We start from the raw sequence: 14849 nt of genomic DNA, 5'->3' as shown, positions 1-14849 counted from the left end.
ATAAGCTCACCAGCATATCATCCAGGAAAACCTATAAGCAGTTGTTTTTAATATACTGTGGTTTCTAATTGTTTGGCATAAAGAGCAAAGCTTCATATTAAATCATCTGTAGTCCCTCACCAAATTCTTAGGGTTCACTTTTACTTATCCAAGTGAAGTAAGTCAGAAACTTAGTTTTCCATTTGGGACTCCATTATGATAATCTTAAAACTGGTCTTGAACATTTAGATTGTAATTTCACTCCGGTGCTCCTTTAAAGTATGAAAATAGCACTATATTGATGGCTTCTCTCTCTTTCTCTCTTTTTACTCTATCTTTGGTGTGAAAAGATTTTAAGAAATAACTCCTCCACACCAACAAGGCTTTCAGAACTGTGAAAGAAAAATCACATCTTGAAACAAAAATAATTCTCACTTTGTTCCTAGAAGAAAATGGTCATTGTTTCTTATCTCTGGGGTAGTTCTTGGTATGACGGGTGAAATGGCAAGAATAATTGAGAAAAATAGCTGTGTGTATCACAAAAGCCAAAATGCATCTTTTCTACTACATAAATAATCATCAGCTCTTACTGACAGTTGTTATTGTATATTCAGAGAAGAGGTGTTTGTATTCCTAGATATGATATGAAAAGCCTCTTATCTCTGCTTCACCATATTTGTAGTGATTTAAAATACCATTTGTAGCATTCACTATGTATACTCTACGTATAAAGATGTAATATATCTTAGAACACACCTATTTCAAATGAGGCTGTTAGTAGACTACACATCTGATTGTGGCAGATCAGAAATAGCCTGCCTGAGAAGTATCAAAAGCAAAATCACATAGAAATCTGATTTATATCTACAGCTGTATGTATATTTCATTGATAAAATTGTGTGAAAAGAAAGGTTTTAGACATCGTAAATGCCATTTTGTGCCACTTTAGAACTTTTATTTTCAGCAGCATAATACAGAAAACTAATTGCAAAACATTGCACTGGTGAAAAATGGCAGTGAGGGAAGCAATTGGCCATTTCTCATTTATGAAATCTCTAGAACCAAATGAACATGGAGGAATCCTAGACTGGCCAGTCTATTTGAATAACACTAATACTAAACTACCCTTGACCTATGTGTTGGTGTCTCTTTCTTCACACGTGGTATTGCAGAGCCTCCAGCCCCTGCGAGATTTCCCACAGTTACTTCTGTAGTTTCCCCCGGGTGTTTTATCATCATGCCCAAGTCTTATCAGCTGTTATCACATGGCATCTTCCATTTTCTTTATCTCCAACTTCCCTATCTCCAACGGGGACTTGCATCTGAAGATGCCTGATGCTGAGGGCTCTGTTGTCTACAGGCCACATGAAGGTGGCCCACGAATGTCAGGCTCCCATGGATGTCCTGCTCACCTCATACAAGCTGCTGTCTTGGGGGTGGTGACTTCATTCTTTCCAGATATTCTTCTCTTTGGCTAGTTATATCCTTCTCCTACTGAGTTCTTCTTTTCGATATGATGGAATTCCCCAAAAAGTCAACATTTCCGCTGATAATAAAGTATCTTCTCTCCCGCCTGCCGTTAAGTATATTCTCTGATGGGCTTTCATTTTCCTAGAGTCCAAAACTCTGAATCCTCCTAATTCCTCCTTTCCATTCACACCCCATATCTAATCTGTAAGTAAACCCTCAGGAATCTGCCTTGAAATGAATCCCAAATCTGACCAGGTTTCACCCCATCCATCTCTACCACCTTAATCAAGTCTCTATTACGTCTTGCCTGGGCTATTAGAATAGTTTCGAAGTGGTGGGGCGCCTGGGTGGCTCAGTCGGTTAAGCGTCCGACTTCGGCTCAGGTCATGATCTCGCGGTCCGTGAGTTCCAGCCCCGCGTCGGGCTCTGTGCTGACAGCTCAGAGCCCGGAGCCTGTTTCGGATTCTGTGTCTCCCTCTCTCTGACCCTCCCCCATTCATGCTTTGTCTCTCTCTGTCTCAAAAATAAACAAACGTTAAAAAAAAAAAAAAAAAGAATAGTTTCGAAGTGGTGTCCTTATTCCAACTTTGCCACTCACACAGCAGCTGAAGTAATTGTTGAAAAACTCACGTCACACGTCTTCTCTGAACCCCTTTAATGTTTTCTGTCTCACTGAGAATGGGCCCAAAGGATTTCCTTTGTTTTACATAGCCCTTGGTGTTCTGGTTCCTGGCTACTAATATTTTATCATCTTTATCTCCCCCTCACTCACCCCTCAGCCCCAACCCCCAAGTTCATGAAACTTCTTCCCTCCCTTCATTTTCTGCTTTCTGCAACTGTTAACTCCTCCCTCCCTAACCTGGCCATCTTATAAAAATGGAATACCTTTCCCTGTCCACTTATATTCCTCTCTTGCTAGTCCCTTAACTGGGTTTTTCATACCAGCACTTCCTGTCATCTGATGCATTAAATATTTCTTTGATACATTTGGTTATGATCTGTCTCTCCAAATAGAAGGTCAGTTCTGTGAAAGTAGAAACGTGCTTTGTTTTGTCCATTACCGTATCCCCAGAATCTGGCCAAAAGTAGGTGCTCAATAAATGTGTTGCTTAAATAAATGGATAGGTCACCCTCCTATAGTGATGGGTGACTACTGGGACAAAATTCTGATATTTCTGGATCTTTGATAAGATATTATAATAATAGCATTGCACCCTACTATTACTCTAAGCTGTTTTAATGAACAATAATACTACCACCAGTGAATGAAAAGTATGTATTTGAATGAATGAACAGCTTCAAATATTTGGCTGTCTTTTAGGGAAAATCTAGCTACAACTCTGGGTAGCTGTAATAAGAATATCTTGAGATATGTGATATCTAATTTATATTCACCATTAAATTCATGTAGAGGAGAATATTTAGCTATTAATTTTTAATTCAATCATATCTAAGGTTTTTGTCAAAAGTTGTATTTTATATAGCTTTCCTTTCAAAGTTAAATAACTAAGAATTATGTTAAAGGGGGGCAGAAATCTTAAAAAAATAAAATTTCTTACTCTATTTGTAAGCCTAGAAAAGAAGAAAATTTTATAAATAAAAAGGACTTCTTGTTGTTTTACACGGCTTACACAGTTTTATAGCAAGTGTGGATGTGTTTCCCTGCCTTTGTCTTCAGTGCCTTTATCCTTTCTAATCAAAGTAATAATTTATCTTCTGTATAAATGACAGTGCATTTAAAATCTTCTTCAGAATAATGTAATTTAAATGAGTCTATTTTAAAATGGGCCCTTTGTCTGCAGGAAAGCTTGATTAGGTCTAAAAATCTATACAAACACAGATTTTTTTTGGAAATTCTTATAAAAGTGTTGTTAACATCCTTACTAACTCAAAATGGTTTTCTAACCTAAAATTAGCTTCATTAATCCCTGGACAATATTACTAGCCTCTAAGGACTCTTGTAGATCAACGAGGGGACCTGAGAAGCATGGGGAGGGATGTAGGAAAAAAGAGAGCAAGTAGGCCATAAAATACATAGTGATCAATTCCCTATGTTAACCAGCATTTATAACATCCTTTGAAGTCCTCAGAAGTTCCATTTCTGGGAAAAATCTGAAGGTAAGAAAAATGAGATATAAATGAAAGATGATCTTCTGGAACATAGAATACCAGTCTAAAAATCTTTAGGCCGGGGAAAAACTTAACTCTGAAAATTTTAATTCTGGTTTTTGAATTAGGCAACCTCATTAAACAAGCATTTTCTGTCATTACTAGAGTATCATTTCTGCAGTGCTGATTACAAGGAATTCTATAATTAGAATCTTCAGTAGCAAAAGAAAAATTATTGTAATACTATTGTAATACTTTTCACCTGAAAAATGGAAGCTGCCTTCTTTTATCAAAGAATAAGGTAATGCTTAAAGGCTGCTAAACTGTAATTATTTTGGTTAATTTTTATATCCCAGGCTGAATGATTAATCCATCAAGGTTCAAAAGTACTTTCGCAAGTGTTTTGATGGGGAATTTATTTCTATCAATGGCCTAGATTTTTTTCCTGTTTTCGACAAAGGTCATCAGACTACAATGGTTTAAAGCTGTGATTCTCAAACTGTAGTGTGCTTGTGAATCGTTTGGAAGGCTTGTTAAAATTGCTGGGCCCACCCTCAGAGTTTCTGATTCAGTAGGTCTGGAGTGGGGCTTAAAAATTTATAGTCCGGTAAGTTCCTAGGTGGTGTTTATGCTATTCGTCTGTGGACTGTATTTTGAGAGTAGTGAGCCACTAATTTAAGTTAAAGCAAGTGGTTATCCCACAAAGTATTTCGTTTGAATGTATGCTCTGGTCTTTAATTGAAGAGATGTTATTTATCATCCAGGGAAATATGTTTGAATAGATTTCTCAGACATGATTTTTGTAAAATGTACCAAGCTCTCTGCTGTGTCTTACTTAATCTCGTTTGGATCTAACCAACAGTGTATGTTTTCAAGATTGCAGGCCTATGCAGTTTGAAGTCATAGAGGAACATCTATATGTTTAAACAGCTGTTGGCCCATGGACTGTAACAGCCATTGTGGAAAACTTCCTCAAAAAATTAAAAATAGAAATATTATGCCATCTAGTAATTCCACTACTGGGTATTTATCCAAAGAAAATGAAAATACTAATTCGAAAAGATACATGCAACCCTATTTTTATTTTGGCATAATTTACAATAGCCAAGATATGGATAAGTGTCCATGTATAGATAAATGGATAAAGAAGATGTGGGGTGTGTGTGTGTGTGTGTGTGTGTGTGCGTGTGTGCATGTCCGTATATCTTTACATAGAATAAAAAACAATGAAATCCTGCCATTTGCAACAACACGGAGGCTACTATGCTAGATGAAATAAGTCAGAGAAAGGAAAGTACCACAGCATTTCATTATATATGGAATATGAAAAACAAACAAATAGCAATAGACTCATAAGCACAGACAAGTGGTGGTTGCCTGAAGGGAGAGGAGTGGGAGGATGGGTGAAATAGCTGAAGGGGATTAAGAGGTACAGACTTGAGTTAGAAAATACATAAATCATGGGGATGAAGTTATAGCATAGGGAATATGGTCAATAACATTGTAATAATGTTGTGGCAGATGGTAACTACACTAACCATGGTGAGCGTTGCCTAATGTATAGAATTGTTGAATCACTATGCTGCACACCTGCAATTAATAGAATATTGTATGTCAACTACACTTCAATCAAAAGAAATGGATCAAGTAAAAATAAAAGGTACTGGGTCATGTCTTCTATCTCCTAATACCTATCAAATTAATTAGCTCGAGAAGTATAGGTAATATCAAATGATAATCTTCTAGTTTGAACTATTTTCATTGATTGCTTAATACTTTATTTACACTGAACTAATTTCTGGAACTCTTTATTAATGCATTGAACCTAGATTACTTTGGAAGAGTCCTTGATCTAGTCTGAACTTTTACTTATCTCCCTTGCCTAAAAAAAAAAAAAAAAAAAAAAAGAAAGAAAAGAAAAGAAAAGAAAAATTGTACGATCAGATGTACAATGCCAAGCTATTAAGATATGATTCACTATGGGTAGATTCTCATTTAAATAAATTTCTCACATTTTAACTATCTTTTGTTCAATTAAGTATCTAGTTTGAATGAAGGTACTGTTGAAATAAAGATGAGAAATCAAAGAGTAGAAAATCCACTTCCAGGGGCATGGCATTAAAAAGGAAATTATCTTCTCAAAAGAGGTTTTCCTTAATTTGACCTAACTTCAATTGTCTCTCTACACATAACATTAGAATTCTTTAGTTCTACATTAGAAAATGGTTTCTGTTGCTCATTTTGCACTCAGTTTCTTCACGAATATACCTAATGTGAAGACTTCTGCTCTCAGCCTGTCTCTCTCCACCTCAGACATTTAGCAAAACGCCAGAAACAGCCAGTCTTGTGTAGAGGAGACTGGCAGCCTCTCCATGGACATACTACCATTAAGGTTACCTGAAATTGATGAGCTGCCATCATCGTCTCTCGTCCCAGGGTGACTTTTGTTATTTTCACTTTTCCTGATGGCACAGATATTTTATGTTCACTGGGGTTCTCCCAGGCTTTAGAGTTTGCAAAGATGCTTCTGATTTATAAAGCAACCCAGATTTTTCAAAAAAATTTTTAACATTTATTTATTATTGAGAGACAGAGAAGGAGCATGGGAGGGGCAGAGAGAGGGGGGACACAGAATCTGAAGCAGGCTCCAGGCTCTGAGCTGTCAGCACAGAGACTGACTTGGGGCTCGAACTCACAAACCGCGAGATCATGACCTGTGCTGACGTCGGACACTTAACTGACTGAGCCACCCAGGTACCCCAGCAACCCAGATTTTTTAAAGCATATCTCTTCTGAATAACCTGGATAGAAATTTCCATGGATAAAATAGCCTGATGAAAATTCAAATGTGATATTACTAAAAACAAAATATATGAATATTAAAATACTTATTACATTGAACTTTGGAACATATGGAGTGGACAGCATATTTTCAAAAGTCAAGCCTTAGCAGGCCCTTACGATGATTTAAGACCCTTTAGAAAAGAGGCTATTCTTCCCTTCCTGGCCCACATTCCATCTTAGAGAAACTGCCCATTTCCCACTCTCAGATCTCTCTCTCAGTCCCTCTGAACTGGAAAAAAAAATGTATGTAAACCTAACACTCTGGTACAGATGATTGACTTCAGGGGGACAATCCGGGATTTGAAAATGTGACTCAGAATATTAGTTGGTTGTAGTTAGTCTTAGAATATAAGGTCATCTCTTGTGAACAGAAAAACAGAGGAAAACTGTTGATGCATAGAAAAAGAGAAGAGTTAAGCAAATATACACAGAGGAGTAAGGAAAAGAGAGCAATTGGGCTGGGCAGTTCCTGCAAGCTTTCCAGTTCCTGGCTATCCCAGATGCACTTCCTATCCTCTGAAATGCCCTTGCCTCAGCCAGTTCAAGTGAACGTCTCTTTCTTGCAACTAAACAAACAATGCTCAGCTAAGACAATGCTTATGGCTAAGAGTTCTTTATTTCCAACTGGAGGAATAATAGAATAACAGGGATAACAGACTCAATATGAGAGCCACCATGCTGTCCCACCCAAATATTTCCTATTACTTTTTTCTTTATTAATAATTTGAATTAAAAAAGTAAAAAGTAACACATGCTTATTATAAAAAATCAAATAATACAGAATTAAAGAAAGTTGAAAATACATACCCCAGGTTTCACTTTCTCCAGATTCCATTCCTCAAGCAAATTCCTGTTAATTCGTTGCATAGCTTTCTAGATTTATATATATTTATTTATAGATATTAAAAATACATATTTTTAAAATTTTGTATATTTAAAAATAATATCTATCTATCATCTATCTCTTAGTCCTAATTCAACTTAAATATGATGTCTCTTGTTTATTCTTTTCCAGACACAGGAAACATGTGCTCAGGACCCTCTTATATGAACGCTTCCTGGGTCTGAGATTGGCCATCAATTAATTGCTTCTGAGTTTTCCTTTCTCCAAGTTAGGCAATCCCAAATCCATGATTTTTTCCTTGGTAGATCTATTTCAAAATAATTTTTTTTCTCTTTCTCACTATAAAAGAATAATCAGGCTCTGAATTAAGGGCTCTAATAAAATGTTTACAAATATTTAATATTATAATTTTAATACTGGCTATCTCTGGATCAGTCTCATCATCTGTATATTGGGGTCACTGACTTATCTAGTCAGTTCTGAGGCTTAATTTTGTTTGACATTCAGTTGATTACTCGCAGCTCATAGACACTACTGTCATGTATAGTGGCCGTCATCTCAGTTAATTCATCGTCTTCTTTCAAATTGATACTGAACAGAAACACAGGTTTCTTATTTAACAAAATGTGACCATTTTAAGGCCAAAGATGGAGAATGGATTTTCTTTAGAGATACACTCCCCGTTTCTCCACATTTCCTGCACACTGGTGATCATCTAAATTACCCACTGTACATCAACATCTGAATACTTAAAAAGTTACAGAAAGGTCTTTTTAAAAAAATTTTTAATGTCTGTTTATTTTTGAGAGAGAGACAGAGTAAAAGAGGGGGAGGGGCAGAGAGAGAGAGAGAGAGAGAGAGAGAGAGAGATACAGAATCTGAAGCAGGCTTAGAGCTTGACATGGAGCTCTACACCACCAACTGTGAGATCATGACTTGAGCTGAAGTCAGACTCCCAACCAACTGAGCCACCCAAAAGCCCCATAGAGAAAGGTCTTTTTAAGTAAAGTAGCTAATTAAAATTTGTTTTACAGTTTTGGTATTTCTGAGATATCCAACCAGAAAAAAATAACAGCTGGTGTTTTCCTTTTCAATTATCTTTTTAAACCTCTGTTGTTAAAATAATTTTTGAAACATATGATACATACATAAAGTATATAAGACCTACCTGTGAAGTTATAATAATAGTAAAAAAAAAAAAATCTCTGTAGTCACCACCCAGTGTTGGAGACAGGACATTGCCAGCAGGTTGGAGGCACCTTGCCTAAAGTATTCCTTATGCTCTCTCCCAGAAGTAACTTCTACACTAAATTTTTGTTCCTCTTGCTTTCCTTTGTAGTTTTGCCACCTAGATATCTCCTTAAGCATTATTGTATTGCTTAGTTTCCCCAAATCTTAAATTTTACACAAAGTGAACTACATTTCATGAATTTGTCTGGGATTATGTCAAGATAAATTCATTCATGTTGGTGAGTGTAGGCTGAATTCAATCATTTCATTGATGAGTAATAAATATTTCATTGTATGAATATTGCACAATTTATTTATCCATTGTATTAGTGATGAGCTTTGGGGTTACTTCCAGTTTCTGCTACTATGGACAATACCTATGGGCATCCTTAGGTAGTTGCCTGGCAGAGGGATTTCTGGATTCCATTAAAATGTTTTTAAACACAAAGCAAAGGTCCTTACACATAGTAGGCCCTGAGAAATACTTGAGTCAATTAATTTCAATAATCTGCTAGTTGGTGTAAAGTCTTTTTAATATTTCCTAGCAAATATGTACCAAAGAACAAATATGAAGAACATATTTGCAGATGGAATGTAAAGTGAAGACTTGGTAATTAATTTGATTTACCCATTCCAAAAGGAACTATACCCTCGCTCAAAAAAACCTGGCACAACTCGAAAGGGATAATGTTTCCATCATGTGTGTTCCTTGCTGGGCCACCAAGCAAGAGCACATTTGCCCAGCTAAGCCCTCTTAAAACTTTCTAGGACAAGGACAGATGGAAACAAATACAGTAAGTCAAATATTTGCCCAGCTGACTTTTTCTGTCAAATTGGTGTCTATTTGGGTGGCAGTCAACTTTCCCTTCAAGTCTCCTTCTGGTCCTTTTATTACCATTCAAAACATTCCTATTCCAATTCCCATCAAAAAGCATTTATTAACCACTTAGTTATTCATTGTATTGCAAATGAAATCATGGTTGCAAAGTGGACTAGTGCAAAAGGGCTGTATCCTTTGTTAGTGAAGAAAGCTTAATAACTTTGCTTAACCTATATCTCATGTTAAGACTTTACTTGTAATATCTATTCTTTCCATACAATTTGATGGATTTATATGCCAACAAAGGCCTAGATATCAGGAACTCAAAGGTAACTTATGATAATGTCCTTGTCATCACATGTAATGCCAGGAAAGCCTGAGTTTGTCTATCTTCCCCCCTGGCAGGAAATATTAGGAGGTAGGTACTTCCTGCCTTGGGATTAGGCCCTCCCGTGTTCTCAGAAAGGGTATTGATCATAACGCAGCGTTCAGGAATCCAGATTTTCTTGCCCTGATATCAGTGACCAATCTTTCTCTCTCTTTTCTTACCTGAATTCCTGGCTTCCAAATGCTTAGCTTATTTCTTTTGTTTCTTAATAGTCATTATTAATGACAGCCATTATTGATTAATCATCATTAATGATCGCTGTAGATGTAATTGGGGTGGCCCGATTTCCAGCTGAGATGTGGGTAACTGCCCCAGGTAGTGAACCACATTTCCAAATAGTATATTTGACTTTACTCACTTAGATAAGCAGTTTAGCAAGAAATCAATCTCTTTTTCTCTGACGCTCATCTCCTCCCAAATGCCTTTTCATATTCCAAGGGCCAGTTCTGCTTGTTCTTGTCATGTTGCCAGCTTTATTGTCTTTATATTTCTTGCAATTAAACAATGCCTGAAACACTTCTTATGGCTGAAATGTCTTTAAATCTAATCTATAGATTTCTAGCTCAAGGGTGATAGGACCACTCTTATTAGATGAGTGTCTGAGGTCAGCTGTCTTTGGGCCATCTTTTCTCTTTGGAATAGTTACCTGCTAAGGCATTAGAGCTGCTATGAGGTCTTACACAAATGCCTCCCACAGTAATATTTTATTTGGTAACATTTTGAGTTGGAAGAATGAGAAGTAACGTATGCTTATCTTGTAAGAATGGGGATTGGACTCACTACCTTGATAGAATTGCCAGATAAATACAGGATTTCCAATTAAACATGAATTTCAGATAAATGATACATTTTTTTTTAGTCTGAGTAGGTCCCATGCAATATTTGGGACACATTTATACTAAAATATTATTCATTGTTTATCTGAAATTCAAATTTAACTGGTCATCTTGCATTTTAGCCTGGCAACTCTACCCCTTGAGCTGGCAGACGTCACAACGGCCAGCAGATGTTGGTTGCTCATTAAAAAAGTCACTACCTCCTCCAATACAGGGCCACTACCTTATAGCTGGTGTTGCAGCCAAAGCTGGAGGGAACCAGAAGTCCCGTAATCATTTAGAATGGCTAATGTCCAAGAGAATGACGATTAGAATTGACTTTAAGATCCAGGAGCTTTTGCATCAGCCAGTGCAGATCATTGTCTGGTGATTGACTCTTCAAGATTTCAAAGAATGGTCTTTCTCCCCACCACCTTCCTCAGTGCTCTACTAGGACAATGGTGTTCCATAGTAAAATTACCCTGAGGTCATCATATTCTAGCTTTTTAGATTCATGCACAGAACCTCCCTTCTATCTGTCATGCCACTTGGTTCTAGCTTTTTCTGCTCTCATGGTGACTTTATTTCTGTGGCTTTTTTTTTTTTTTTTTTTTTTTTTTTTTTTTTACTTTTCTTGTCACTGGGCTTCTGTTGGGGTTATCCTAATCTATTCTAACAAATTTCAATAATCTTGACTCTTGGGGTAAAGTGTTTTGAGCTCCTATATTGTTATATCTTAGGAAGCCACTAATCTTACGCAAATATGGTTCCCTCAAGCAATTTCAAAGATTACCTATAATAGCAGTAGCTTCTCTTGAAAGAGAAAGAAGAAAGGAAAGAAGGAAAGGAAGGAAGGAAAGGCAAGAGAAGGGAGATGGAGGGATAAAGAAAGAGAAGGAGGGAGGAAGAGAGAGGAAGAAAAAGAGCAGAAAAAAATTAGAAAGTTCCACTTCTTTGCTGGGCATTAAAAAAAGGAATAAAGAAAGGAAAAAAAAAGTTTATTTGACATAGATCCTAAAATGTATTATATGTTAAAATTAAGGGAAAATGAAGCAGGAATGATTCCAAAACCTAGTGATCACCCCTGTACACATCTTTGGCCCTCCAAAGATTTTCCTGTGTGTGTGTGTGTGTTTCTATGGGAATGTATATATAATCATACATACAAATGGGTTCATACTCAACAACCTATTTTTAAATATCCTTTTTTTCACTTAATAGAATTTTATAAATATTTTCCATATGTTAGGGGTGGAGGAGAAACAGTAAAGTATCCCCCAAACCAAGAGAGCTCTTTGAGACCAAGAAACAAAGCAGGCCACTCCATACGGTTTACACAGAGTTTTATTCAGAGTATTTCACTACAGGAGGGAATCAGACAGAGGATGCTCCATGGCAGCCACATAGTTATTCTCTGCAAAATCCAGACCTTCATCCACAGATTTTACAGAGTGAGGGAACATGCAGAAGGGGATCGTAGTGAGACCAAAGCGTTCCCATGCCCCTAAAAGGGCTTGCAGGGACCTAATTGACAGCTAATTTTCAATTAGATCTTGTGGTACCACCTGTCCGTCAAGAAGGAAAAGCTCATGCTGTCTCTAACAGATTCATAGGAGGTCAAAACAAGCCTCCTCCCATCCTGGCTTTGGTGGGCATTTCTAAAGTATACATTAACCTCGAGGGAACCAGAACATGTAGCTCCATGAGAGGTAACTGAGCAAACTTGAACAAGATGGAGGGCCAAAGATGAAGTCAGTATCTTCAGCACTCCTACACCATGTCATTGAAAATACTTGTAAAATATCATTTTAGAAACTGTAGAATATGCCACCGATTGTAATGCTTAATTATACTCAATCAGTCATCTATTTTGTACATGTAAATTATTCCGTACTAACATCTTATGGCTAGATCTTTGCCTACATCCTAAGTTATTTCCTTGGAACAAATTATCAGCAGAATTTCTGAAGCTGGGTAAAGGGTATTTTACCCATACCCTTAATTTGTTTTTAATTTGAATAATTTTAGATTTACAGAAGAGTTGCCAAGGTAGCACAAAATGTTCTTATATCCTCTTCGGCCAGCTTCCTCTGATGCTACCATCTTACATAACTCTGGTACATTTACTATGACCAAGTTAACAGTGGTACATATTAAATCGAGGTACAGCATCAATGTCTTTTTTTCTAGTCCAGATTCCAATCCATACAATTATGTTGCATTTTAATCTTTTCCAAATTGTTTTTCGTGACCATGACACTTTTGAAAAATACCAGATAGCTATCTTATAGACAGTTTGCATTTGTCTGATGCTTTCTCATTATTAGACTGGTAATGTGACCATGTGGCTTCAAGATTTTTTTTTTTTTTTGGTAACATTTTTGACATACACTTTAGAAGCCCTTTTGCCCAATATAAGTGATAGGATAACTGAAAGAAGTTGTTTAAAACAGGAAAAATTTTAAATGATACATACATATCTCACCCACCTCTTTTCTTTTCTTTCTTTTTTCTTTCTTTCTTTTTTTTTTTTTTTTTTTTTGCTTTATGTACCTTCACTTGTCAATATCTTAAGGTTGGGCCAAAGGTTTGAATGTTTGCTTGTATTGTTTTCTGTTTTTAGGACATTCTAATTACTGGATTTCTGAATCATTTTTCTTTCATAAATCATAACTATAATGAATAAGTCACTTATGATTATAGTTACACTTTGCTTACAATGGAGAGAGAACTTAAGCACCTGAAAAGCAGCTCTTCAAGATTTTTACAATTTTCTTTTGTATTTGACAAATACATCTAATTTGACAGCAATTTTCTTTTTCATTTTCAAAAATCTATATTCATCGAGTCTTTGTAATGCACTTGGTTTCCACTGAAAAAACAAATCACTTTCCATTTACAGATTATATAATGTTAATTAAATAACAATTATAATAATGAATGGAACTGATGTAAGTGTAGGAAAAAATGCCTAATTCTTGGTGATAAGTCCCTTTGATTTTAAACCAAATACTAAACATTGAAAAAGCAGCACTGCTTAGGTGAACTTGAGAGCCCTCTGGGCTCAAGCATTCAGTGTGCAGAAGGAACTAGCCAATGTGCTTTGTAGAGAGAATGGTGAGTGCTGGTTCAGCCAGAAAACTGATGAAGAAGACAGCAGTAGAGGGAGCTGCCAAGTTGGTCTCCAGTAAAGTTGTCATCTATGTGAATTTCCCATTCTATTCCCATTCCCATTCTACCTTTGACAGCATTAGATTGTAGTAGAAAACTTGTATATCAAACTAGATTATATAGAAGTCATCTTTGTGGATAATAGAAAATTCCTTGTGAGTGATTACTAATAAGATTGAATTTTCTTTATCATTTTGCTTATTGATCATCTGTATTTCTTTGTTTTATTATTTAAAAAACTTTTTTTTAATGTTTATTTATTTTTGAGAGAGAGAGAGAGAGACAGAGCATGAGCAGGAGAGGGGCAGAGAGAAAGGGAGTCACAGATCCGAAGCAGGCTCCAGGCTCTGAGCTGTTACCACAGAGCCCGACGGGGGCTCAAACCCACGAACCGTGCATGAGATCATGACCTGAGCTGAAGTCGGACGCTTAATCGACTGAGTCACCCAGGCGTCCTGATCATCTGTATTTCTTTGTTTATGATAGTAATGTATTTTTACAAAATTAGCAGCTCAATTCAATGATAAGCCTTTATTTCAAGGTCTCTAGACCAGGAACTGCTTCAGTTATTGGGTAACAATCATTCTAGTAACTACTGTGTTACTAATGGGGAACTGAACTACTGCCTGTCTCTCCCAAGTTGATCTCTGTCTGGTGACTCCCAGGAGGAACATTATAAGGGTCTTCTTCTTTTAAAAAGCTAGATACAATAAGAGAGGGATCATTCACCAAGAGAAAGGCAATTCAGAATGGGGATTAGAAATATGCCTAGATAAGCCTCGCTCCTTGTACTTACATGATCTGCCACGTCTGTCCGTTGCCTCTCTAACGTCCACTCTTACTGCTCTCCCCTTTGCTGGCCTTTGTACTATTCTTGGAACACATTGAGCTTGTTCCTACCCAGGGCCGTTCTGCCCGCTGTTCCCTCTGCCAGAAACAGACCTTCCCCAGTTATCTGCATGGGTCACTCCCTTACCTCCTTCAAGTCTTTGCTCAAATGTCACCTTTCCACTGGAGCAGCAATCGTTGACTACCATACTTAAAATTGTAACTTACTACCCCCACCACTTCTAACTCCACTTACTTTTTCTTTTGTTCTGTAACATCTACAAATTTCCTTATTCTATCTCATGTACTAATTTATCACGTACGTTGTTTACTTCTGACTCCCATTGCTAG

Source organism: Panthera leo, chromosome C2 (assembly GCF_018350215.1).
Source record: "Panthera leo isolate Ple1 chromosome C2, P.leo_Ple1_pat1.1, whole genome shotgun sequence".
NCBI lineage: Eukaryota > Metazoa > Chordata > Mammalia > Carnivora > Felidae > Panthera > Panthera leo.
The sequence above is the reverse complement of the archived record's forward strand: the minus strand, read 5'-3'. Positions refer to the sequence as shown.